The 26518-nt window shown below is 37.4% G+C and overlaps 1 pseudogene; it reads right to left on the bottom strand.

Moving 5' to 3' along the window:
- LOC128655960 (cytochrome P450 2K6-like) overlaps positions 1–26518 on the bottom strand; it is a 115252-nt pseudogene that overhangs the window by 671 nt on the left and 88063 nt on the right.

Here is a 26518-nt window from a genome sequence, read left to right as displayed (position 1 = left end):
AATAGGATGGAATGAGGGGAGTCTTGCAGAGCAAAGAGAATGAGGGAGAGTGCAGCAGATGAGACTAGAGAAAGAAGAGGAAGGAAATGGTAGGATCAAGTTAAAAGGAATAGACAAAGGGCCCAATGATCAAAAACGCTCTGGCATGGAGGGAATTCACGCAATTTTTTATTTTTTTTGAGCACTACAAAATTTGACTTTTGAAAAGTCTTGAGACTTCTAAGATTATCTCACCGGACCAGAGAGCTATTGGGTTAGGGGGGTTGGTGTGGCCATGTTTAGAGTTTAAGTACAGGGGGTCTTGGTAATATAGGGCTTAAAGGGACATTCCAGTCAAAATATAAATGCACGTAGATTTATTGCATCTTTGAATAGAAACATATTTGCAATATACATGTATTGGCAAAAATGCTTCTATTAAGAGTTATATCTGTTTTAGTGCTAACATTTTTCTCTGCACGTGCATGTGATGCATAGCTAGATATTTTTACTGCACCCATATTTTAAAAAATGCAGCTGCTCAGATCATCAGTGGGACTTGTATCATGTCAGCAATTAACAAATTGAGTCATTACCAGATGGTACAAGCATCTTAGGCTCTCCGAACAAGTGTTGTGTTTAAAATGCTGGTGCACGGTGCATACTTAAATACACTTTTGAAACAGCTATAGCTTTTATTAGAAGCATTTTTACTAATACATGTATATTACAAAATTGCTTCTGTTCAATACCGAAATGCACCCATGTGGTTTTCAATTTTGGCTGGAATATCCCTTTAAGTGCAGCAGAGTTTAATAGTACTGTAGTGGGATTTTGTTAATTGAAAGCAAAAAGAATGACTCACTATTTGCATTTTTAGACAACTTTCTAATTTACTTCTATTATCAAATTGTCGTTGTTCTTTTGGTATCTTTTGTTGAAAAGTAAGCTCAGGAGCATGAACATGTCTAGAGCCCAATATGGCGGCAGTTTTGCAACAATGTTATCCGTTTGCAAGATCACTAGATTTCCTACCATGTAGTGCTCTAGACACCTATTTAGGTATCCCTTCAATAAAGAAAACTACAAGAACAAAGAAAATCTAATAATAGACGCACATTGCAAAGTTTTTTTTTTAATATGTATGCTATTCCAGAGACACTAATGAAATGGTTCTCTGTTTCATATCCCTTTAAAAGACACAAACCTGCTGAAAAAGGGATGAATGCATCTTTTTTTGCAAAATTTCCTTCAGCGTCAAGAAAATGTTGAGGATAAAACTCATCTGGTTTTTCAAAATAAGCTGTGTCTTGTAATGCAGATGCCAACACAGGAAAAACCTTGGTTCCCTAGAAATGGAAAAGACATTAATGAGCACTTAACATTAACAACAAATTACTGTTTTTTTAATGTAACGACTGTAATACAGTATTTTTCAGATAGTTGATTAACTTATAAAGATAAGAAACTTGATCTGGACTTTTGATTATATAATTTCCCCATTGAAACAAAAGTAGATCTCTACAAAAATCCTATATTATAAAAGGCAAGTGTTTGTCTGAAGCCGTCATGCGCAGTACAGACAAACACTTGGCCTTAGAAAGCGCACAGCTGATCGCACGCGCACCCACCCGACCTCGCACGCGCACCCCTGCAAGTGAAAACAGCAGCGCGAGGACCGGGCAAGTGAAAGAGCACAGCTGATCGCACGCGCACCCCTGCAAGTGAAAGCAGCAGCGCGAGGACCGGCAAGTGAAGGCGCACAGCTGATCAGACGCGCATCCCTGCAGGTACAGCAGCGCGAGGACTGGGAGAGGAGAGAGAGAGAGGAGAGAGAGAGAGAGAGAAGAGAAGAGAGAGAGAAGAGAAGAGAGAGAGGAGAAGAGAGAGAAGAGGAGAGGAAGAGAGAGAGAGAGAGAGAGAGAGATACAATAACACGGCCCGTGTGAACAGGCTTTAGGACTAGTGTAATATATTTTACATCACATGGAGCCAGCTATACATTTATAGTATGAAATACAGTACCTTACTGAAAACAAATAAAACAAAACATGATATTATATTGCATTTGTAATGGTCTTATATATAAACATATAAGACTAGATTACAAGTGTAGCGCAATTGCGACCGCTAGAAAAGCATATGCAATGACAAAGTTGCAATATTTTTACCACAAGAATTCTTATTACATGTCGGGACCTTGCTTACGTGACCTCATGTAAACGAACACTCCCTATACTTTCAATGGTGAGTGCAAAGTGGAAACTCATGCTTAGGGATGGGTGAATGTGATGAAAGTGTAATTTATTTGGTAGAACGCATAGTCATGTGGACAATCAAATGTTGATAAGAATGAAAATCCGTTAAATTTCAGTAATCAAATTATATTTCCCTTTTTCGAATGTTACTTTAGTTTTCGAATCTTCATAATTAATTCAAATTTCCACATTCGATTTAACAAATACTATTCAGACGTTCAATAGTTCATGTGGTAGGGAATTTAGTAAATACAGTAGATACAGTACATAATAGATACAAATATATCAGTTCCAATGTTTCAATTTTGAATATTGCATAATTTGAATATTGCATTTATAGAGAGCATTAGAAATAATATTAACAATATATCAATTAAAAAATTTCGTATTCGAATATTGCATAATTTGAATCAAATTATTAGAATCATTTTAATCAAATATTACATTTAAAGAAAGCATTAGAAATACTATTACATTAAATGATTGTTAGAATATTGTACAAACATTCGAAATTCGAAACAAACGAATGAATGTGTTAAAATTTGTTTCATTTTTCAAATTTTACAAAACATTCGCCCATCCCTACTCACGCTCATATTAAAAGCCCATGGTTATTCCGTGCACTTGAGCGATAATCACAATAACTGGAAATATTAAACTCTGGAAAAGTTATTGTGGCTACTCATACAGGACTTTAGAAGCCACAAAACTCGTCTCTCAGTCTTTAATTTCAAACTCCTTTAAGACATTTTACAAAGAACATTGCTTTTGTGCATAGACAAAACACACTAATGCCATTTTTAGATTTAATGAAATGGACAGTGTATTGTAAAATTAGATTCCCCTGTTTTATAATGACTTGTGTTTACGACTTGTTATACCATCTGAAGAGTTGAAAATATATGGTAATTGGTAAATTGCTCCTCCAGGAATATTTTCTATAGGAAATATCCGTATCTGCAGATTGAAACCACAGCCTAATCAAATTGTCTGAAAATGTAGGGAGAGTTTAACTCTATAATTACTTCAATTCCATTGGAAAATTAACATTTTTTTATCAATTTGCCTGCCCCCCCGCACTGTGAACTTGATTTCGATTAAACTTTCTACACTTTTTCAATGTGTGAATGAGGTGTAATGTATACACATTATACTGTTTAAATGTTTATTATACATTTAAACAATTTGTTTATTGTGGAAAACGTAAAAAAACCATAGGCAAAGCTCTACCTGGTCACGTGCTCTTTATTGTTTTTAGTGTTACTTTGAACAGTTATATTAGCACACTGATGCTCACAATATACTCGCGGTAGCAGTTCAACACTAGCGCATTGTACTTTAGCAGGCTCACACAAAATACTGTTTAATTTGTATTCTAGGCCATAGTCTGACATTTATAAGATAGATATCACAGAAATCATTTTAATGGCTGAGAGAAACAACTTTAAGAAGAAAATATGTTTATGACATAAATTAAATCACACTATAATTAATATGTGTAGATGTAATACTAAATATAGAAGTGCATATTTAAGCATATACGGTATCAAAAGTTAACTCCATCATGCATTTTGGGAAGGCATCATTCATTCTGTTTTCGAAACTATGCGTTAGATGACGAGTAAAGTGCAAATTAGTATTTCCGCTCGCAAGTTAACTTAACTAGGAGTAAGCTTTTTGAGTGCGTCGGGTAAAATGCAAATTAATAGTTGAAAGTAAAAAGTTTGCTCATGAGCTCTATCCCGACGTGCAAAAAACCGAACTTCGAATATTGACACCTATGCTTGCGCGCAAACCTGTAAATACTTATACATTTTAATTGTTATTGTTTAAAAAGATAGATACCACCTTTACTACCCATTCCCCAGCTTTGCACAACCCACACTGTTATATTAATATACTTTTGCACAACCCACATTGTTATATTAATATACTTTATAACAATTAAACCTCTAAATTTCTGCCTGTTTCTAAGCCTTTATAGACAGCCTCTTAATCACATGCTTTTTTTTTTTTACTTTTCACAACAGGATACTGCTAGCTCATGTGGGCCATATAGATATCATTGTGTTCACGGCCGAGAGTAATTTAAGAGTTAGCACAACACAGTACTAAATGCCAGTCAATAGATAATAAATAAAAAGTCATGGGATCAGGGGGCTGTAAGAAGATGGTTAGATACAAGGTAATCACAGAGGTAAAAAGTGTATTAATATAACTTTGTTGGTTGTTCAAAACTGGGGAATGGGTAATAAAGGGATTTTCTATATTTTAAAATAATAAAAAATTATATTGTAGACTGTCCCTTTAAATCCCTTTGCATGCCTTTTTTTTCTAACAATAAGACATCATATCTTTGAGCCCTCATAACTTTTTTATGCAATTCTTTAAAATAATTTTTAGCAGACAGTGTTATTATAAGTGTAACTACTGTTAAATATATTTTTGATGTGTTTTGTTCAACTTTTTTGTCTTGCTTAACATTTAACCAGAGCTCTGAAGCCACGCTAGCCCGATGTACTCTAAATTCAATTCCGCTCAAGGGAAAGCATTTACTTTCAACTCGTATTACGCACGTTACTTCTGACACATGCAAAGACCCACAATATACCCCCTATCGCTTGTACGTAAAAGTTTGCCTGCCATCTGTAATCTAGCCCTATATGCGCATCCCTTATTTACTGACATTATCTCAAACTTTTTTTTTTATTTTTAACAATATTTTTCTATCCATTCTCCTCTGATCAGGGATTTACCCCTGTGAGACCCCTAAGCAGATGTTTTTTTAGGAGTCCCTCCTGGATATTCCATATATGACAAAGCAATGTGAAATAACTTGTAAATTAAAATTAATTTTAGAGATATATATAAGTATGCCATGTGTAAAAAAGAATTAAAGCAACATTTACAAACAGTGCACTGCATTTTAATAAGCAGGAAATATATAAATAATAATAAAGTTATTATGGAGTCCTGCTGGAGTCACGTTGAAAGAAAAAAAAAAGGAAAATTGTTACTACGCTGTAATACACCATGGTCATTATGTAATATGTATGTATGTATTGGGTACTTGTAAAGCGCGGATAATCACCCGTAAGGGTCTCAAGGCGCTGCTCATTTTATCAACCTCGGAAGGATGAAAAGCTGAGGGGACCTCGCCGGGGATCGAACCTTCAACCCTTGGGTTGCTACAGAGCTCAGCCACAGTGCCTTAGCATGCTGAGCTATCTGTAATATATTGTGAGCACACCATATTAAGCATGTCCCCTATTAACTATATTGTGCACCCGTGACAATTGGTAAGGTGTGCGCACAAAATACGTATCCCAAACAATGCAGTGACATAGTGCACACAAATAAACTATTTTTTGTGCATAATGTAACTAAGGGGTCGATTTATCAAAAGCTTTGCAAGCCTTTTGACCTACTACGCCTGCAGGCTCTCACAGAGAACCTACACGCCATATTTAACAAGCAGCGCTCATCAGACCACTGTTTCCCTAGTCTTTCGCCACCACTAAAGTGGTGAAATTCAATTTCAGTGGTCTAGTCTGACTGGGGAGAATGACAGCTCCTGCCAGCGCGTGATTGGTTGTGCGTTGGCAGGGGGCGGGATTGCATGCAAGCACAAAATAGAACTTGTGTGCAATGCTAAATTCCGCTAGTGGTATTAAGCCTGCCAGAGGCGAGCTGCGGCAGACAGGGGTGTGTATGTGTGCCCCTTTCAGCTTCAGCTTGATAAATCGCCCCCTAACTGTATAATGAGGTTCCCAGTCTCCTCCTCTACATTCCACACTGTTGCCTCCCTAACTTGGCCAGCCAATTAAGTGATTCTATATGAGCAGGGGGCAGTGTGTATTATCCTGGGCATTTCTCATGCAGTGCATAATACCCACATGTCAAAATACAATCACGCTGCAGAACTACACTAGTGGTTAACCCTATACTCGAGGGGGAACCCTGCCCAGGATAATACAAACGCACCTTGCTCATATTAGAAAAAAAAAGTGTCCCAAGCAATTATGTTACATTGTGTGCACAAATGAACTATTTTGTATGCACAATTTAACTGCATTGTTTGGGGCCTTACTGGTAGTAGCATGCGTATAAAATAGTTAATTAGTGGACACGTTTTAATATGTTATGCTCATGAAATATTACATTGTAAGCAAGATTTATTACAGGTGGTAATGATTTAAAACGCTGCTTCATAAATGTCAGTTGCAGACTCAAATGAACGTGCATGCAACCAATTGGGGCAGTCTACTTGATATTCATTTGTTTTAAAAGATAGATAATGCCTTTACTACCCTTTCCCCAGCTTTGCATAACCAACATGGTAGGCCGCCTCTTATCTCTTTTTATGAGCTTTTTACAGCCATAACATGCTAGTTCATGTGTGCATATAGATGACATTGTGCTCACACCTGTGGAGTTATGCAGGAACCAGCACTAATTGGCTAAAATGCAAACCTCCTTCCATCAGCGAGGGCATTGAAGATGAAACGTTTCTGGGTCTTTCAGCATGACAATGATCCCAAACACACCGCCTGGGCAACAAAGGAGTGGCTTCGTAAGAAGCATTTCAAGGTCCTGGAGTGGCCTAGCCAGTCTCCAGATCTCAACCCCATAGAAAACCTTTGGAGGGAGTTGAAAGTCCGTGTTGCCCAGCGACAACCCCAAAACATTACTGCTCTAGAGGAGATCTGCATGCAGGAATGGCCCAACATACCAGCAACAGTGTGTGACAACCTTGTGAAGACTTACAGAAAACGTTTGACCTCTGTCATTGCCAACAAAGGATATATAACAAAGTATTGAGATAAACTTTTGATATTGACCAAATACTTATTTTCCACCATAATTTGCAAATAAATTCTTTCAAAATCAGACAATGTGATTGTCGGGATTTGTTTCCACATTTTGTGTCTCATAGTTGAGGTATACCTATGATGAAAATTACAGGCCTCTCTCATCTTCTTAAGTGGGAGAACTTGCACAATTTGTGGCTGACTAAATACTTTTTTGCCCCACTGTATAGTCACCATTTTAGAGCTCCAGACTTCCTGAATTTGGGCCAGATTATGAGTGGCAAAAAAAAAAGCGTGAGCACAAGGGGTTTATCGCAGGTGTTTACCGCTCGTATTGCAAATTGAAATTAAACGCAATCACTTGAGCGCAATTGAAGTTTACGTGTGTCAGAATATCGCACCCTCAGAGCTCTGGTTAACTGTTTCTCACAACAAAAATGTCAAGGTATCTGTAGATGTCAGTGGACAATACATATGTATATATATAAATAAATGTAAATATTTGCATAGGAAATTAGCACATATAGGCAAGATTCCCCGCTCGCTTTTTCCCAGAAATACCTCATATACAATGTTACCATTGCACAAGGGAATTCTAGGTAAGATATGCAAATTCTCAGTTTTTTTGCTTCAAAATACTGTTTTAACACAGCTATCCTTTTTACAGGATTATTACAGCAAACCAGAAATCACTCACTATACAGCCTTTTTCATTCTTTTTGGAACTCATCAGTAGGAGATAGATTTCTGGTTGCTGCATTGGTAAAGCTATTTTCAAGGTTAAACCAAAATTCATTAAAATTAAGGGAGGAGATAAAAAACTGAAATTAAAATCCTCCATGTCTCAAAATTAAATCAATGTAAATATTTGCATAGGAAATTAGCACATCTAGGCAAGATTCCCCGCTCGCTTTTTCCCAGAAATACCTCATATATAATGTTACCATTATACATATATATATATATATATATATATATATATATATATATATATATATATATTTATATACACACACACATATATATATATATGATAAAATAAATATGAAATCTCTCAAAAAGCATGCTCATATTATCACTGGGTACACACTGTGTATTCCACATCTGAGAACAAAGGATTGCTTTCAAAGATTTCCTGCTAAGGTGTGAAGCTAAAATTTATATCAGATTGTTACTGACCCTTTCCTCTTGCTCTAAAACATTTGGCCATTAGTCATTTCAAAGAAAGGCCAATTACATTAAAAAAATGGTCATCTATATTCTGTGTATTCCAGATCTTAGATCAGACATAAGATACGCTTATCCTGATTAAGATAACATTTAAGTTATTTCAAAGAGAATGCAAAATATCTCAAAATTAATAACACTATTATTTTCATTTCAGATCTGTATCTGGTATGACCATACAATAAAAATTCATTAGAAATATGAAATACATTGCATTCCTATTGAGATGCAATGCAATGCCAGGATGTTGAATGCTGTGATTCTGGGGAGGGCAAATGATTGATAGTGTAATTGTTTATTAATATGATCACTGGAAACATACTGTATTTGGTATTGGAGTAATCAGAAAAATGACATTATATTACCCCAACTATAATTAAAATTGGAAGTGATTAATGAAATAAGTTATAGTATGTTAAATAATCATTATATAAGGAGATATTTGGATTAGCAGTGATTGATGGTGAGACTGTATTTGCTGGTTGTCTGATGCCCCCTAGGGGATTGGAACTGGTATAACAGCCAAATAAATTAACTATTTGAATCCATACAGAGCCAATCAAGGAGGCATCTCCCAGATAACCAATGAGAGGGACAAGCTCCGTAGGGCGTAACCAAAAACAGATCACCAATGATTATATATAAGGAAACATGAATGCAAGAGAGGAGTTCTTGAGTCTTTTGTCTGCTGTAACTGGTCAGATTGATAAACTGCTGCCATACTTGGGACACAATAAACTCAAGCAAAAAGCTAAGATTAACTTCTTGATCTATGCCATAACTTTTCTTCATATGAGGTGATCTGAAAATAATTGGAAAAGATTGAAATCCTAAATTGGCTCTTGTTGGTAATGTATGAATTCTATAAGTTGATATTTTAAAGCAAATACATTTATCATTGCTACAATCAAATTGCAGTCAGTAGATTTGAAAAGGGCATTCTGTATTTTAACTTGCATTCATAGTCATTATTGCTAAATCATTTATTTACTAGACAGGGTTTTATACTCCAAATTTATAAGTCAGTTATTATAGTGAACTCTTTCAGAACTGTACATAAAATAGTTATTGGGATTATATCCCTGGTAGTTATTAAATAAGCATTGTAAGTGGGTAATCCATATTGAGCATAGAACTAGAGGCATTGTTTAATAACAGAAGATTCTGGTATTTCATTGTGATAATTAAATGCAACTCTGATTTGGGAAATTAATGTGAATAAGGTAATTTTATGATCTTTGCATAGCATATTATAATACTTTAAACTTGTACAGTTTTGATTCATATCTGGTTCTCTATAAATATAATTCAATGTGTCTATAAAATTTAACTAATATAAAGAATTTAGGAACTTACATTAATTTTATTGTTTTGTATATGCATTTTATTGGGGGTTTATTTTAAAGAATAATTATCAAATATATTGTATTATAACCCGGCCATATACTGACATATTATTTGGAGGCACTGCTTTAGATATTATTAATATTTATCACATTGATATGATATATTTGTAGTAAAAAGAAATTTTTAAAAAGAAAATTTTTTTTAAAAAAATTAATCTAAAAAAATTATTAACTTTTTTTTTGTGATCACATATTTCAAAATTTATATTAATATCTCTTAATATTATTAAAAAAATTTTTTTTTGATCAATTGATTTTCAGATTTAAAAATTAATATTAATATTTTGAAAATATATTTTTTCTTTCTTCTTATTGGCCAAAATTGTATTAGCGTTTTAATTTAACTAAATTCTAAGCCAATATAATAATGTCTGTAACCAGAAGAGAATCATTTGAATCTGTACATAGTGTTGAAATTTGTTCCCCGAAATGACCCCTTACTCAGGGCGATGTTCTTAAGATGGACATTATTGGCCACATTAAAAAGAGGTGTAATATTGCGTGTGATTTAAATGATTATATGGATATGGTTGAAATTAAGGCTAAAAATATTGCTATTGATAATGGAAGGTGGAATGAAAAAAGTGAATTATTCCAAGAATTATTAAAAATTAATCAATGAAAAATCTCAAAAAACGTGACAAACTAATACTAAAATCTTGATCCCTTGTAATATGCATTATTGACGAAATGTCGCTATACCTCAGAGAAGGAATTGTAAATACAGGGGCTAGAAGATAGTATTCGCTCCTCACGCAGATGCGAAGAGAATTTAAATATAATAAATAAAATAAATAAAATTGATTAGTTTGCACAAGACATGGCCACCTTAGATAAGCATAATCTTAGTTTACTAGCCAAAATACAAGAGTTAAATAAACAACTAGCACAAAGCTAGAGAGAATTAAGTGGTTTAAAAAGACCGCATTGTCATAATGAAAACCCCTCTATTAGCAAGGAGGATAATGCAAATAATTCTGAATCTCTTAAAAAATACATCAGAATTGAACTGCAGAAATTTAGGGAAGAATTTAAACAAGTGACCCCTATTGGGTCAGAAGTAAACCTCCTAAATAGACAGTCACCTCATGTTATCAATTCAGAAAACTGCTACACTTCAGAGGGGAAGGGAAGCTCTAGTAGTGAGTCAGAGGGCGGAGCTAGCTACCCAAATAGCCTACGTAGTACTAATGTACCTAGGGGGTCTCCCCATAGTGAATATAGGGAAGATAAGAGATGATCCAGCCCCAAAAAATAAGGCACCTAGGAAAGGCCGAGATACGTCTAATATGGTATATATGCTTTATCCATTATGAATGTTACAAGTGAGCAGTCAAAAATTGACTTTCTGCCCTTGGTATTTGAAGGTAAATATCACAAATGCTTTTCTTCACTAAATATGAATATGAATATTCATTCCTGGAATGAGACAAAATGACAGTGCAGAAAAGAATTCGGGCAATATTGCACTAAACTGCAGTGAAAAATAGCTCTATACAGTTTAAAATTTAGTGCAAATCAAAGCCCTATAGAATTCCTTTCTGTACTGAAAAGTGTGTACATTTTTCGAAGCATTGCCCGCGCCCATCAAACTTAATTTAGCTAGAGATTTTGATGAGCACTGCCCATTGGACTGGCTGATCAAAGAGAGTACAAAGTTATACTCTATTCAGCAGTCTGGTGAACAGGGGGTTAAAAGGGAATCAAAACCCAGTCCCAAAATTGTGGCAGAAACTAGGGTGTCACCTAGCCCCCTCAATCTGGAGTTAAAAAAGAAAACCTATATAGAGGTGGCCCGAGAAAACAGGCCATCCCCACAAAGTTTTAACTCTGCCCCTTTCCCAACACGGCCTGAGGCGCAGAGAGACTATACCCAAAATGGGGGGCATACCCAGGTAAATAATTATTCCCAAAGAGATGAACGCCCACAAAATAATTAGTATCCCCGTAAAAATAGACACCAAAAGAGGCAAAAATACTCTCAGGGTAACCAGACACCAAAAGTAAATAGTGCTCCCCAAAATACTAACGCTGAACAAGTTGAACCCCAAAGACAACCGCGTCAAAATAGGAGAAATAGCTATGATTCTGAGGGATCCCAAGGATCCAGGAATCAATACCCTAGGACTTTAAAAAATCGGTCCATGGGTAAAGATAGCTTATCCATTCAAGTGGGCCAACTCAGCACACAAGTTAGTCAATTATGTACACTATTTACTAATATGAGTCAAGCTTTTACGGCTCAGCAACCTAACAATCCTTTTTTAGGGGTACAGCCAGTGGCCAGCAGTGGGCCACAGGCACAGTCATAAATACTGCAATATCACCTGAAAGAGAGGGGAGAGATATACCAAATGAAATGATAAATGTCAATAATGGTACTAATCATATTCTCTCCCTACGATTTAGCTGTGATGACGAGCAACAAATTTCTTCTTTTGCAGCGTTCTCTTAACCTTATTTCCACAGATGCAGTACACAAGAACCCAGTCTACCCTATTATAGAGGGGACCAGTAAGAATGAAGTTTCTTCTGCATCAGGTAAAGTGGCAGATTTAGGTAACATGTGGTGAAGCCCACAATTCAATGTAATCATGCCAATTTTATGTGTGAAAAGGTATAAACTGCAGGGAGATATTATGTATTAGCTGAGCTCCAGGATTCAGTCTCCAACCCTATCATGGGATTAATTGATACTGGATCTCAGGCAACGATTTTATCCCGCAGGTACTACACACAGCTACATGAGCTAACACCCCACACACCTAAAATAAAAGAATTTGATGGTTCTCTAATAGGAGTTGGGGGTGACTCTCTAAAAGTCTACAGTACTGCATGGTTAAAATTGAGGCTGGGGAACAGGGTCATAAGACACCCCGTCATTATAGTGGATCTGCCAACTGATCGTTTAATTATTGGTAGTGATCTCCTGAAGCGATTAAGCACTATAATTGATTGCATAAATAATGTAATTTGGTCACAAGTAAAAAGGCCAATTAATTATGAGCAATCCGGTATATCTCGCACCCGACATAACTGTCACGTGGTGGAAGAGAAGCCAGATGCTGTGGAGATTCATTTCAGGAATAACTCTGTACCTGAAATCACTTACAAATATCTTACAAATAGATGAACAGACTCCTTTAAGTGTCTCTGATGGTAATACTTTTAAAATTTTGCCAGGAAAAATAGCAAATATTTCCTTAGACGGCAATGTATTAACCATATCTCTCCACAAGGGGGATGCTAAAATCCCTAAAGGAGGAGGCCATGCTCAATACCTCACTGGAATCGATAGAGTTAAAGAGGATATATTTATCCCTATGCAAGTGCATGACCTTGGTAAAACCAAATATGCTAAATTAAACTTAAAACAGGATGCTAGCCATATAAGCGAAGGCTTATTAGCGCAGATATCTGAACCTAAAGTGATTAAATATCTTTCTCCCTAAGACCACTGTGTCCACGGCCTGACAGATCTGGAAGCTATAACATCACAGCAAAGTGCTTATTATCTATATCTATAGGTAATAAATCAGTGAAGCACCTGTTTTTAGTTTTAATTACTCCCCATAATCAAATATACATTGGCAATAATCTCTTACATAGATATGCCATACAAATAGATTTGATTAACACTTGCCTCCAGAGCAGGTTAAGGGGGGACCCTGAAGTATTTCAGGATGAAAATGCAGCCCTGAAATCAGACCAGCAATTGCCATATGCAGGTGTCTAACAATGTTATATTTCCTGCTGGGGCTGATAAATTCCTCTTATCCTTACAGGTAAAGAGAGGTCAGAAATTAAAAACTTCTGAAACACTAATTTGCCCATAGAATACAAAATCTGGGTATCACAATGACCCATACTCCTTTGGTAAATATTGGAACTCTTCCAATACCTGTTATTGTGCTTAATATGACCCCACAGGATATAACCTTATCCAAGGGAACTACCATAGGATATGCGCTGGAATCAAGTTATTACACTTTTGGATTCCAGAATAATATAATTGGGCTAATACCTGATGGATACTTAACTGAAGAACAATTAATAGAACAAACCTTTGCATCTACAACAGAGAGACTATTTACAATTCAGTCTATTTATCACTTCAGCTCAGAGGAAGGCATCTGTAAAATTGAAGAAGCCTCCCTGGTGTTTGATCAGCCGATCAAACAGCAAGAATACCCCAATACCCAGAATCATGGGGGCAATGTAAATTATAATCAAGGGGACCTCACCTCTAGGTTGGAAGAAGCCTATGAAATAGGGCAGCCTGAAATCTTTCCAGGATTTCAGCAAATAGTCGAAGAGCAAATTTCCTTAGCTAATGGCTTTTCCAGTGATGATGAACGCCGACAGCTGCGAGAACTCCTGATGGAGTACAAAGATATTTTTGCTAGGGATACTTATTACTGTGGGACTACAGACTTGCACATTGCAAGAATCCAAACAGATCCCAATGCACCACCTGTCTTTGTTAAACAATACAGACTTCCTTTAGCCTCATATGATTCTCTTGCAGAAATCATAAGGAAATTGGAAGAAAGAGGTATTATCCAACAGGTGCACAGCTCTTATAACAATCCTATTCTAGGTGTTCTTAAGCCCAATGGACAATGGTGTTTGTGTTCTGACTTAAGACAGCTAAACAAACGAGTGTACATGTCTGGCTGGCCTGTGCCATATATTGACCAGTGCCTAGCACAGATGCAGGGATCTAAAATATTCACTGCCATTGATTGTGCACAAGGATATTGGACCATAAAGGTACATGAGGAGGACCAGTATAAGCTGGCATTCTCAATCCAAAAGGTCCAGTATGCATTCCAGAGACTCCCATTTGGATACAAAAATTCAGGACATGAATTTGCTGTATTCATGCATAAGGCTATGCCCGATGCACTGAAAAGGGGGACCTTATCTTATGTTGATGATGTTTTAATCAAAAGCACAGATTTTGAAAAACACATCACAGATCTTAAACACATCCTTAGCCAACTTAAAAGGGAAGGTGTCAAATTATCCCTACAAAAAGCTCAATGGTGCCGCACTCATGTAAACTTCTTGGGACATGAAGTTACTTCTGAAGGGCTAAATCCTCAGAAGAAAAAGGTGGAAGCTATAGTAAATTCTAAAAACCCAACTAACTTAAAGGAATTTAGATCATTCCTGGGTATGACGATCTATTCTCGAAAATTAATTGATAATTATGCAGAATTAGCTAAACCACTACTACTTCTTCTAAAGAAGGATGTGAAATGGCACTGGAGTGAGACTCAAGAGTCAGCCATCAAAGAGCTGAAGAGAAAACTCACTCAAGCACCTTGCTTAGCATACCCTGAAGGGGGTAAACCTTTCTACTTAGAGACAGGTTACACAGATATAAGCATGAGTGCTGTTTTGTACCAAAAGCATGATAATTTAAGCAAAGTCATTGCTTATGCGAGCAAAACTCTATCCCCAGTAGAAATAAAATTTATGTAACTGTATGGGCTCTACAAAATTTCCGCAGCTATATACAGGATGATAAAATTATTGTAGAAACGGCCCACCAGTCTTTGCTATATCTGCAAAGTGAGAGAATAAGAGATGGGAATTTGTCTAATAGCCGCATAACAGCGTGGACTCTTTCCTTACAAGACTGGCCTTTAGAAATTTGTTACAAGCAGAAAAAAAAAAGAATCCAGTCGCAAAGGAGCTTGCTGAGCTCCATGACTGTACTGCTAAGGATCATGGGGAAGAGTTATCAGAAGATAATTTCCTGGAGGAACAATTGCTTTCCCTGTATAAAACATACAATGAGGACCATTGTCAAACATTACCTTGGGTATATGTTGATGGTTGTTCTTACCATGCCACTATTGAAAATGAGCGTAGATTAGTCGCTGGCATTGGTATAACTTGGATAAGCAGATTCCCAAATATTTCTGCAGGTTTCAACATTGGACCAAGATTCAGTCAGGTTGCAGAACTAACTGCTGTTCTAAAAACCATTGAGATGGCTATTGAACATGGTATTCATGAATTTGTGATCATTACTGACTCAAATTATGTGCGTGACAGTTTTGTTGAATACCTGCCAACTTGGAAAAGGAATGACATGCAAAAATGTAACAACAAACCAGTCAAGCATGGCAAGTTGTTCTGCGAGACTGATAATCTAGTGGTGTCTAATGATTTAACCATACACTGGAAAAAGACCAAAGGTCATTCCAGGGTTCTAGGTCCTGAAAAGGAAGGCCAATGATCTTGCGGAATCATCATCCAAACAAGGAGCCATAACTGGAGAACTCCTTAATATCGACCACTTAATGGGTGCATTTACAACCATTTATGCCATAATTGCATAAGTTGTTTGTAAATAATTTCTGTGAGAAACCTAAAGTTTGTGAAAAAGTGAACAATTTTTTTTTATTTGATCGCATTTGGCGGTGAAATGGTGGCATTAAATATACCAAAATGGGCCTAGATCAATACTTTGGGTTGTCTACTACACTACACTTAAGTTAAAATTAACTCTGCAAGCTGCCTACATGCTCCCTAATTAACCCCTTCACTGCTGGGCATAAAACACGTGTGGTGCGCAGTGGCATTTAGCAGCCTTCTAATTACCAAAAAGCAAAGCCAAAGCCATATAAGTCTGCTATTTCTGAACAAAGGGGATCCCAGAGAAGCATTTACAACCATGTATGCAATAATTGCATACGTTGTTTGTAAATAATTTCTGTGAGAAACCTAAAGTTTGTGAAAAAGTGAACAATATTTTTTTATTTGATCGCATTTGGTGGTGAAATGGTGGCATTAAATATACCAAAATGGGCCTAGATCAATACTTTGGGTTGTCTACTACACTACACTTAAGCTAAAATTAACTCTACAAGCTGCCTACATGCTCCCTTATTAACCCCTTCACTGCTGGGCATAAAACACGTGTGGTGCGCAGTGGCATTTAGCAGCCTTCTAATCACCAATAAGCAACGCCAAAGCCATATAAGTCTGCTATTTCTGAACAAAGGGGATCCCAGAGAAGCATTTACAACCATTTATGCCATAATTGCATAAGTTGTTTGTAAATAATTTCTGTGAGAAACCTAAAGTTTGTGAAAAAGTGAACGTTTTTTTTTTATTTCATCGCATTTGGCGGTGAAATGGTGGCATTAAATATACCAAAATGGGCCTAGATCAATACTTTGGGTTGTCTACTACACTGCACTTAAGCTAAAATTAACTCTACAAGCTGCCTGCATGCTCCCTAATTAACCCCTTCACTGCTGGACATAAAACACGTGTGGTGCGCAGTGGCATTTAGCAGCCTTCTAATTACCAAAAAGCAAAGCCAAAGCCATATAAGTCTGCTATTTCTGAACAAAGGGGATCCCAGAGAAGCATTTACAACCATGTATGCCATAATTGCATAAGTTGTTTGTAAATAATTTCTGCGAGAAACCTAAAGTTTGTGAAAAAGTGAACAATTTTTTTTTTATTTGATCGCATTTGGCGGTGAAATGGTGGCATTAAATATACCAAAATGGGCATAGATCAATACTTTGGGTTGTCTACTACACTACACTTAAGCTAAAATTAACTCTACAAGCTCCCTACATGCTCCCTAATTAACCCCTTCACTGCTGGGCATAAAACACGTGTGGTGCGCAGTGACATTTAGCAGCCTTCTAATTACCAAAAAGCAACGCCAAAGCCATATAAGTCTGCTATAATGGCATGTCTGGCACACAGTGTTGGGGCAAGGGTCCATCTGACCACTGATACCTGGTCTGCAAAGCATGGTCAGGGCAGGTATATCACCTACACTGCGCACTGTGAAGCGGGCGTAACCCTTACACTACCTGATCGATACAACATCATACCTGATGTTTTAAAGCACGTTATTCCAAACAATTTAGGAATGTTAGGTGATTTATGACCTTTATGGATTAAAACCAGACTCTGCATCAACTATGTAATTTTCCATGGGAGTTTTGCCATGGATCCCCCTCCGGCATGCCACAGTCCAGGTGTTAGTCCCCTTGAAACAACTTTTCCATCACTATTGTGGCCAGAAAGAGTCCCAGTGGGTTTTAAAATTCACCTGCCTATTGAAGTCTATGGCGGTTCGCCCGGTTCACGAACATTTGCGGAAGTTCGCGTTCGCCGTTCGCGAACCCAAATTTTCATGTTCGCGACATCACTACATTTATATGTATATTTGCATATACATATATATTTATAGAGTCGCCCATTGACCTCCATGTAAAGGCACTTTAGGTGCAGTTTTTTTTTTCTAACACCCAACATCCCCTCACTTTAACCTCTTAGAATTGCTTTTAATTTTTAAGAAATAAAAATAGGCATATTTATATTTGGTGATACTGTACTGTCCTCTTTATTTTGTGAGCAATTGGGGAAACTTTTTTCGTTAACCAGAGGTCTGATCTCTAGCATGTAAAAGTGTAAAATTGAGTTAGCTGTAGCATTAACTAGCCACTTGTAATGGCTGGTTATTTAACATGCACCCATAGTAATGTGTATTTTGCTTGCAATAAATGTCTTTGTCCATGAACTTAGTAGGAATAAAACATTGCATATATTAAAGGGATATGCAACCCTGATGTATTAAAGAAAGAACTAAGTAGTAGCTTATGAACTAAGTAGTAGCTTATACTTAGCATACTTCATTGCAATATCTTTTGTTCATCATTTTAAAAGGATTTTTGTTTTACTTAATTTGTGCAGTGTACATTACTTTATTTCACAGTCCTACAAGAGGGCTGTGATCTCTACAGAAAGTCATATCTAACTTGATATCATCAATCTACTAGAGTAACATGAACTCGTTGTCTGTTTAGTGCATCTTGGAGAATCAGGAAGTCTGTTTTGTACATGATCAGAAGAGACAGAATGCAACTTTCAGCATGATCTGCTCTCTTATCTAGCTGCAGGGAGTGGCTACACTGAGAATTTCTAAATGCAGTAAGGCGTTTGCTTTTTTTAACACAATTTGTTTCTTTTTGTGTTTATTTTAACATATATGTTTTTGTACTAAAGGAACACTGTTTCATATCCCTTTAACAAAAAAAACTTTGTAAAACATAAAGAAGGAATAACATTGCTACAAACCTTTGGAAGAAAATATCCTTTGAAAGTGACATCCTGAGTAACCTCATATGGAACACTGGTTGGTAGAATGTTACCAAATCTTTGAATTTCGTGAATTACAGCATCAGTATACGGCATTTTCTTGCGGTGTTCCATTTGAGGCTGGGCAGATCCAATCACTTTTTCAATTTCATTTTGTACATTTTCTGTAATTACAAAATTAATCATTAATACACTATTAACCCCTAAATTACCATCCCCCCACATTGCAACCACTAAATTAAAGTATTAACCCCTAAACCGCCACCCCATAACACAAAGTATTAAACTAAAAACTAAACCCCCTAAACTAACACCCCCTAACGTAACCCCAATTAAAATACACAATTAAATTAAAAATATACTAACTACCTTAAAAAAATAAAAACCTGTAAAACAAAATTAAAACCTAACTTTACACTTAAAAAAAAACTAACATTACTTTAAAAAAATAAATACAAAAAATAAAAAACCTACATTACAAAAAACATTAACATTAAAGAAAAAAATTCTAACATTACAAGAATTAAAAAATCCTAACATTACTAAAAAAAAAAAACTACCATTACAAAAAATAACAAACCAAATTATCCAAAATAAAAACAATTATTCCTATTCTAATATTCCCCCAAAAGACTCACCCCAAAATAAAAAATCCTAATCTACAAATAAACTACCAATAGCCCTTAAACGGGCCTTTTGCAGGGCATTGCCCCAAAGCTAACAGCACTTCTACATAAAAAAAACAATTAACCCCTAACATTACAACTCCTCAATCCCCCAACCCCCCAAAGTAAAAAAACCTAACTAGAAAAACCCTAGTATACCCATTGCCTTGAAAAGGGCATTTGGATGTGCATTGCCCTTAATAGGGCATTCAGCTTTTTTTTCTGCTCAATAAAATAATAAAAATGTCCTAGTCTTAAAAAAAACACACCCCAAAAATAAAAAAAACCCTAACACTAAGCCCCAAATTGGTACTCACCAATGATGAAGGGCGGCGATTCATCTCCATCCGAGTGGCGATCCATCTTCAACCATCCCGGCACCATCTTCTTTAATCTTCATCCGGGCCTCGGCCCATCTTCTATCTTCATCCCAGTGGTGACGGCGGCGTCTTCTGCTAGGTCAAGGTGACATTGGTACTCCTCTTCAGAGCATCGAAACGTAGCTCCTCATCATGCGATCTCCGGCCGCACACTGAAGATTGAATGCAAGGTACTACTTTTATATAGAGGTACCCTTGCATTCCTATTGACTGATTTGATTCTTCAAATTCAAATCAGCCAATATTATTAAAGCAGCTTTCATACTATTGGCTGATTTGAATTTGGTCAGCCAATAGGAATTCAAGGGTACCCCTATGTAAAAGGGGTACCTTGCATTCAATCTTCAGTGTGAGGCTGGAGATCTCATGAAGAGGAGCTCCATGTTGATGCTTTGAAGAGGAGTACCAACATCGCTGATGACTTTGCTGATGCCACCAGGATGAAGATAGAAGATGTGCTGCAGCCTGGATGAAGATTGAAGAAGATGGTCTATGTCAGGGGTGTCCAAACTTTGCTCTCCAGAGGTTTTGGAACTACATTTCCCATGATGCTCAGCTAGATAAAATGCTGGCTGAGCATCATCGGAAATGTAGTTCCAAAACCTCTGGAGAGCAAAGTTTGGACACCCCTGGTCTATGTAGTTTATGTCTGTAAGTGTACTTTGTAAGGTATTTTTGATTTGTTTGGTGAAACTTTTTTGTTTTGCAAAACACATAACTACAGGTCTTTGAATGATGAATGGAGCTTTGTGGTAAAGGCCATATTGCGCATCAAAAACAGAACGTGCGACTTGTAATATAAAATCAATGACCATTCCGCACGCAAAGACCATATCGCGCGCAGAAAAAACATACTGCGCAAACTTGTAATCCAGGCCATAGAGTGATAAGTGCGTTAAGCTGATCTTGCATAGTAGTGGAGTTTCTCATGCGGTTCCGTGCTATACTATTAATAATAATTATTTAGTTTAGGTCTTAAAAAGGGCAACACTTAACTAACTACGTGTAATAGGGTTCCCTGCCCTATCCTTTAAAAGTATGAGGCAAAATAACAATGTTTCAACCGCATTAAAAGGGACATAAAACCCAAACATTTTCTTTCAGGATTCAGCTAGAACATATACAAACAACTTTCAAATGTACTGCTATTATCACCTATTCTTCGTTTTCTTTGTTGTAAAGTAGGAAGGTAAATCAGGGCCGGACTGGAAATAAAAAGCAACCCAGGAACATTTGGAGACCAGACACCCAGGGGATTACTGGCATAACCCTTCCCCCAATATTTTTTTCAGAATTAAATTATATTAGTTTGTATTAAAAAAAAATATCCAGATTGTTGTTATATAGACACCCTACAACCCGATTGCATCAGTTAATCACCTCTTTAAATTCTAGCTTTCCAGCCCCAGCTGCTGCAGCCCACCGGGAAATCTCCTGGTATCCTGGTAGGCCGATCCAGCCTTGAGGTAAATTCATGAGTGTGCATGTGTCTGCAGTGCTATATGGCAGCAGTTTTGCAACAATGTTTTACCTTAGCAAGAGCACTAGATGGCAGCACTATTTCCTGTTCTATGGTGCTTCAGACATGTGCATGCTGCCTATCTAGGTATCCTTTCAACAAAGAATAACCTGAAAACAAAGCAAATGTGATAATAAAAGTAAATTGGAAACTTCTTTAAAATTGTATTCTATCTGGATTATGAAAGAAAAAAAAAAAACTAGGTTTAATGTCCCTTTAACCCCTTAATGACAACTGACGTACCAGGTACGTCATGCATTAACAAGCAGTTAATGACAATGGACGTACCTGGTACGTCAGTTGTCAAACAGAGTGCTGGAAGCGATCACAAATGCTTCCAGCAGCTCTGAGGGTATTGCAGTGATGCCTCGATATGGAGGCATCCTGCAATACCACTTTACAAGCCTCCGATGCAGAGAGAGCCACTCTGTGGCCCTCTCTGCACCGGTAGCGATAGTGCCAGTGTCCGCCGGGTGCACGATGCGCGTGCGCGTGCACGATGCGTGAGTGTGCACGTGAGCGTGCATGTGCGTGTGCACGAGGCGCGCGTGCACATGCACGCACGTGCACGTGCACCCATTAGCCACACTGACACCAATGAATGAGGGCAGAAAGGGGAAAAAAAAGGGATTTTTTTTTAAAAAAAAATATAAAAGGATCTGGGAGGGGGTGGGGGTGGGGGTATTGTGGGGGGCTGCTACACTACAGAAATAGTTTTTTTAAGTAAAAAATAAAATAAAAATACTTTTTGGGGGGTTTTTGGGGCCAAACTGGGTACTGGCAGACAGCTGCCAGTACCCAAGATGGCGGTAATTAGGTAGGGGATAGGGTTAGAGAGCTGGAGGGGGGATCAGGGAGGTTGGGGCTAAGGCAGGGGTCCATCACAGCTAAAATACTTTATTATTTTTATTTAAAAAAAAAAAAAACAACTCTTTTATTTAGTACTGGCAGACTTTCTGCCAGTACTTAAGATGGCGGGAACAATTGTGGGGTGGGAGAGGGAAGAGAGCTGTTTGGGAGGGATCAGGGGGTGGGATGTGTCAGGTGGGAGGCTGATCTCTAAAATTAACCCTGCAAGCTCCCTACAAGCTACCTAATTTAACCCCTTCACTGCTGGGCATAATTAACGTGTGGTGCGCAGCAGCATTTAGCGGCCTTCTAATTACCAAAAAGCAACGCCAAAGCCATATAAGTCTGCTATTTCTGAACAAAGGGGATCCCAGAGAAGCTTTTACAACAATTTCTGCCATAATTGCACAAGCTGTTTGTAAATAATTTCAGTGAGAAACCTAAAATTGTGAAAAATGTTAAGTTTTTTTTTTTTATTTGCTCACATTTGGCGGTGAAATGGTGGCATAAAATATACCAAAATGGGCCTAGATCAATACTTGGGGTTGTCTACTACACTACACTAAAGCTAAAATTAACCCTACAAGCTCCCTACAAGCTCCCTAATTAACCCCTTCACTCCTGGGCATAAAACACGTGTGGTGCGCAGTGGCATTTAGCAGCCTTCTAATCACCAATAAGCAACGCCAAAGCCATATAAGTCTGCTATTTCTGAAAAAAGGGGATCCCAGAGAAGCATTTACAACCATTTGTGCCATAATTGCAGAAGCTGTTTGTAAATAATTTCAGTGGGAAACCTAAAGTTTGTGACAAATTTTATGAAAAAGTGAACTTTTTTTTTTTTTGATCGCATTTGGCGGTGAAATGGTGGCATGAAATATACCAAAATGGGCCTAGATCAATACTTTGGGTTGTCTTCTAAAAAAAAATATATACATGTCAAGGGATATTCAGGTATTCCTGACAGATATCAGGGTTCCAATGTAACTAGCACTAATTTTGAAAAAAAGTGGTTTGGAAATAGCGAAGTGCTACTTGTATTTATTGCCCCATAACTTGCAAAAAAAGCAAAGAACGTGTAAACATTGGGTATTTCTAAACTCAGGACAAAATTTAGAAACTATTTAGCATGGGTGTTTTTTGGTGATTGTAGATGTAACAGATTTTGGGGGTCAAAGTTAGAAAAAGTGTTTTTTTCCATTTTTTCCTCATATTTTTTTTTTTTTTTTTTTTTAGTAAATTATAAGACATGATGAAAATAATGGTATCTTTAGAAAGTCCATTTAATGGTGAGAAAAACGGTATATAATATGTGTGGGTACAGTAAATGAGTAAGAGGGAAATTACAGCTAAACACAAACACTGCAGAAATGTAAAAATAGCCATTGTCATTAAGGGTAAGAAAATTGAAAAATGGTCCGGTCATTAAGGGGTTAAGATGCTCTGGTTAAAATGTTTATTTAGCCTTCTACTTACCAGATCAAGCACAAGATGATGGCCCCTGTGCTACTGATTTTGTTCCACTTGTAATCTAACAACTCATGTTTTTGTATAAACATTGTGTATTGCGTAAAACTCCCTAGAGAGGCCAAAAAGTAACATGCTGCAAATTTCTTTAGACATTAACTTGATTTGCAGGTTACATCATACAGAATTGGGACAAGCTGGATATTTTACAGAAAAGTAAGTTTTAATTCATAAACATTACTTGAACATATTGCCAGAGTATGAAGAAGATAAATGATTTAGTCATTCTGGGCCAGTGTGAGTTTAAAAATAAATAAAAATAAATTAATAAATAAATAAAAAGTATTGAAAAGGAAAAAACTTACGCCTAGATTTAGAGTTCTGCGTTAGCCATCCAAACCAGCGTTAGGGGGTCCTAACGCTGGTTTTTACTGCCCACTGGTATTTGGAGTCAGTCAGGAAAGGGTCTAACGCTCACTTTCCAGCCGCAACCTTTCCATACTGCAGATCCCCCTACGCCAATTGCGTATCCTATCTTTTCAATGGGATCTTTCTAACGCTGGTATTTAGAGTCTTGGCTGAAGTGAGCGTTAGAAATCTAACGACAAGACTCCAGTCGCAGAGAAAAGTCAGGAGTTAAGAGCTTTCTGGGCTAACGACGGTTCATAAAGCTCTTAACTACTGTGCTCTAAAGTACACACACACCCATAAACTACCTATGCACCCCTAAACCGAGGCCCCCCCACATCGCCGCCACTCTATTAATTTTTTTTTAACCCCTAATCTGCCGACCGCACACTGCCGCCTCCTACATTATCCCTATGTACCCCTAATCTGCTGCCCCTAACATCGCAGACCCCTACATAATATTTATTAACCCCTAATCTGCCCCCCACAACGTCGCCGCTACCTACCTACAATTATTAACCCCTGATCTGCTGACCGGACCTCACTGCTACTATAATAACGTTATTAACCCCTAATCCGCCTCACTCCCGCCTCAAAAACCCTATAATAAATAGTATTAACCCCTAATCTGCCCTCCCTAACATCGCCGACACCTAACTTCAAGTATCAACCCCTAATCTGCCGACCGGACCTCGCCGCTACTCTAATAAATGTATTAACCCCTAAAGCTAAGTCTAACCCTAACCCTAACACCCCCCTAAATTAAATATAATTTTATTCTAACGAAATAAAATAAATCTTATTAAATAAATTATTCCTATTTAAAGCTAAATACTTACCTGTAAAATAAACCCTAATATAGCTACAATATAAATAATAATTATATTGTAGCTATTTTAGGATTTATGTTTATTTTACAGGCAACTTTGTATTTATTTTAACCAGGTACAATAGCTATTAAATAGTTAATAACTAGTTAATAGCTACCTAGTTAAAATAATTAAAAAATTACCTGTAAAATAAATCCTAACCTAAGTTACAATTAAACCTAACACTACACTATCATTAAATAAATTAAATAAACTATCTACAATTGTCTACAATTAAATCAACTAAACTAAATTACAAAAACCCCCCACTAAATTACAAAAAAACAAACACTAAATTACAAAAAATAAAAAAAGATTACAAGAATTTTAAACTAATTACACCTACTCTAAGCCCCCTAAAAAAATAACAAAGCCCCCCAAAATAAAAAATGCCCTACCCTATTCTAAAATAAAAAGTAAACAGCTCTTTTGCCTTACCAGCCCTTAAAAGGGCCTTTTGCGGGGCATGCCCCAAAGTAAACAGCTCTTTTGCCTGTAAAAAAAAACATACAATACCCCCCCACATTACAACCCACCACCCACATACCAGTAATCTAACCCAAACCCCCCTTAAATAAACCTAACACTAAGCCCCTGAAGATCTCCCTACCTTGTCTTCACCATGCCGGGTATCACCGATCCGTCCAGAAGAGGGTCCGAAGTCTTCATCCTATCCGGCAAGAAGAGCTCCTCCAGAGGGTCCAAAGTCTTCATCCTATCCGGGCAGAAGAGGACATCCGGACCGGCAGACATCTTCATCCAGGCGGCATCTTATATCTTCTTCCATCCGGCGCGGAGCGGGACCATCTTCAAGCAGCCGACGCGGAGCCATCCTTCTTCACCGACGGACTAACGACGAATGAAGGTTCCTTTAAGGGACGTCATCCAAGATGGCGTCCCTCAAATTCCGATTGGCTGATAGGATTCTATCAGCCAATCGGAATTAAGGTAGGAAAAATCTGACTGGCTGATTGAATCAGCCAATCAGATTCAAGTTCAATCAGATTGGCTGATCCAATCAGCCAATCAGATTGAGCTTGCATTCTATTGGCTGATCAGAACAGCCAATAGAATGCAAGCTCAATCTGATTGGCTGATTGGATCAGCCAATCCGATTGAACTTGAATCTGATTGGCTGATTCAATCAGCCAATCAGATTTTTCCTACCTTAATTCCGATTGGCTGATAGAATCCTATCAGCCAATCGGGATTCGAGGGACGCCATCTTGAATGACGTCCCTTAAAGGAACCTTCATTTGTCGTTAGTCCGTCGGTGAAAAAGGATGGCTCCGCGTCGGCTGCTTGAAGATGGTCCCACTCCGCGCCGGATGGAAGAAGATAGAAGATGCCGCTTGAATGAAGATGTTTGCCGGTCCGGATGTCCTCTTCTTGCCGGATAGGAGGAAGACTTTGGACCCTCTTCTGGACCTCTTCTTGACAGATAGGAGGAAGACTTCGGAGCCTCTTCTGGACGGATCGGTGATACCCGGCGTGGTGAAGATAAGGTAGGAAGATCTTCAGGGGCTTAGTGTTCTT

The sequence above is a fragment of the Bombina bombina genome, chromosome 4 (assembly GCF_027579735.1).
Source record: "Bombina bombina isolate aBomBom1 chromosome 4, aBomBom1.pri, whole genome shotgun sequence".
NCBI classification, from domain to species: Eukaryota; Metazoa; Chordata; class Amphibia; order Anura; family Bombinatoridae; genus Bombina; species Bombina bombina.
This window is presented reverse-complemented; position numbering and strand designations above follow the sequence as displayed.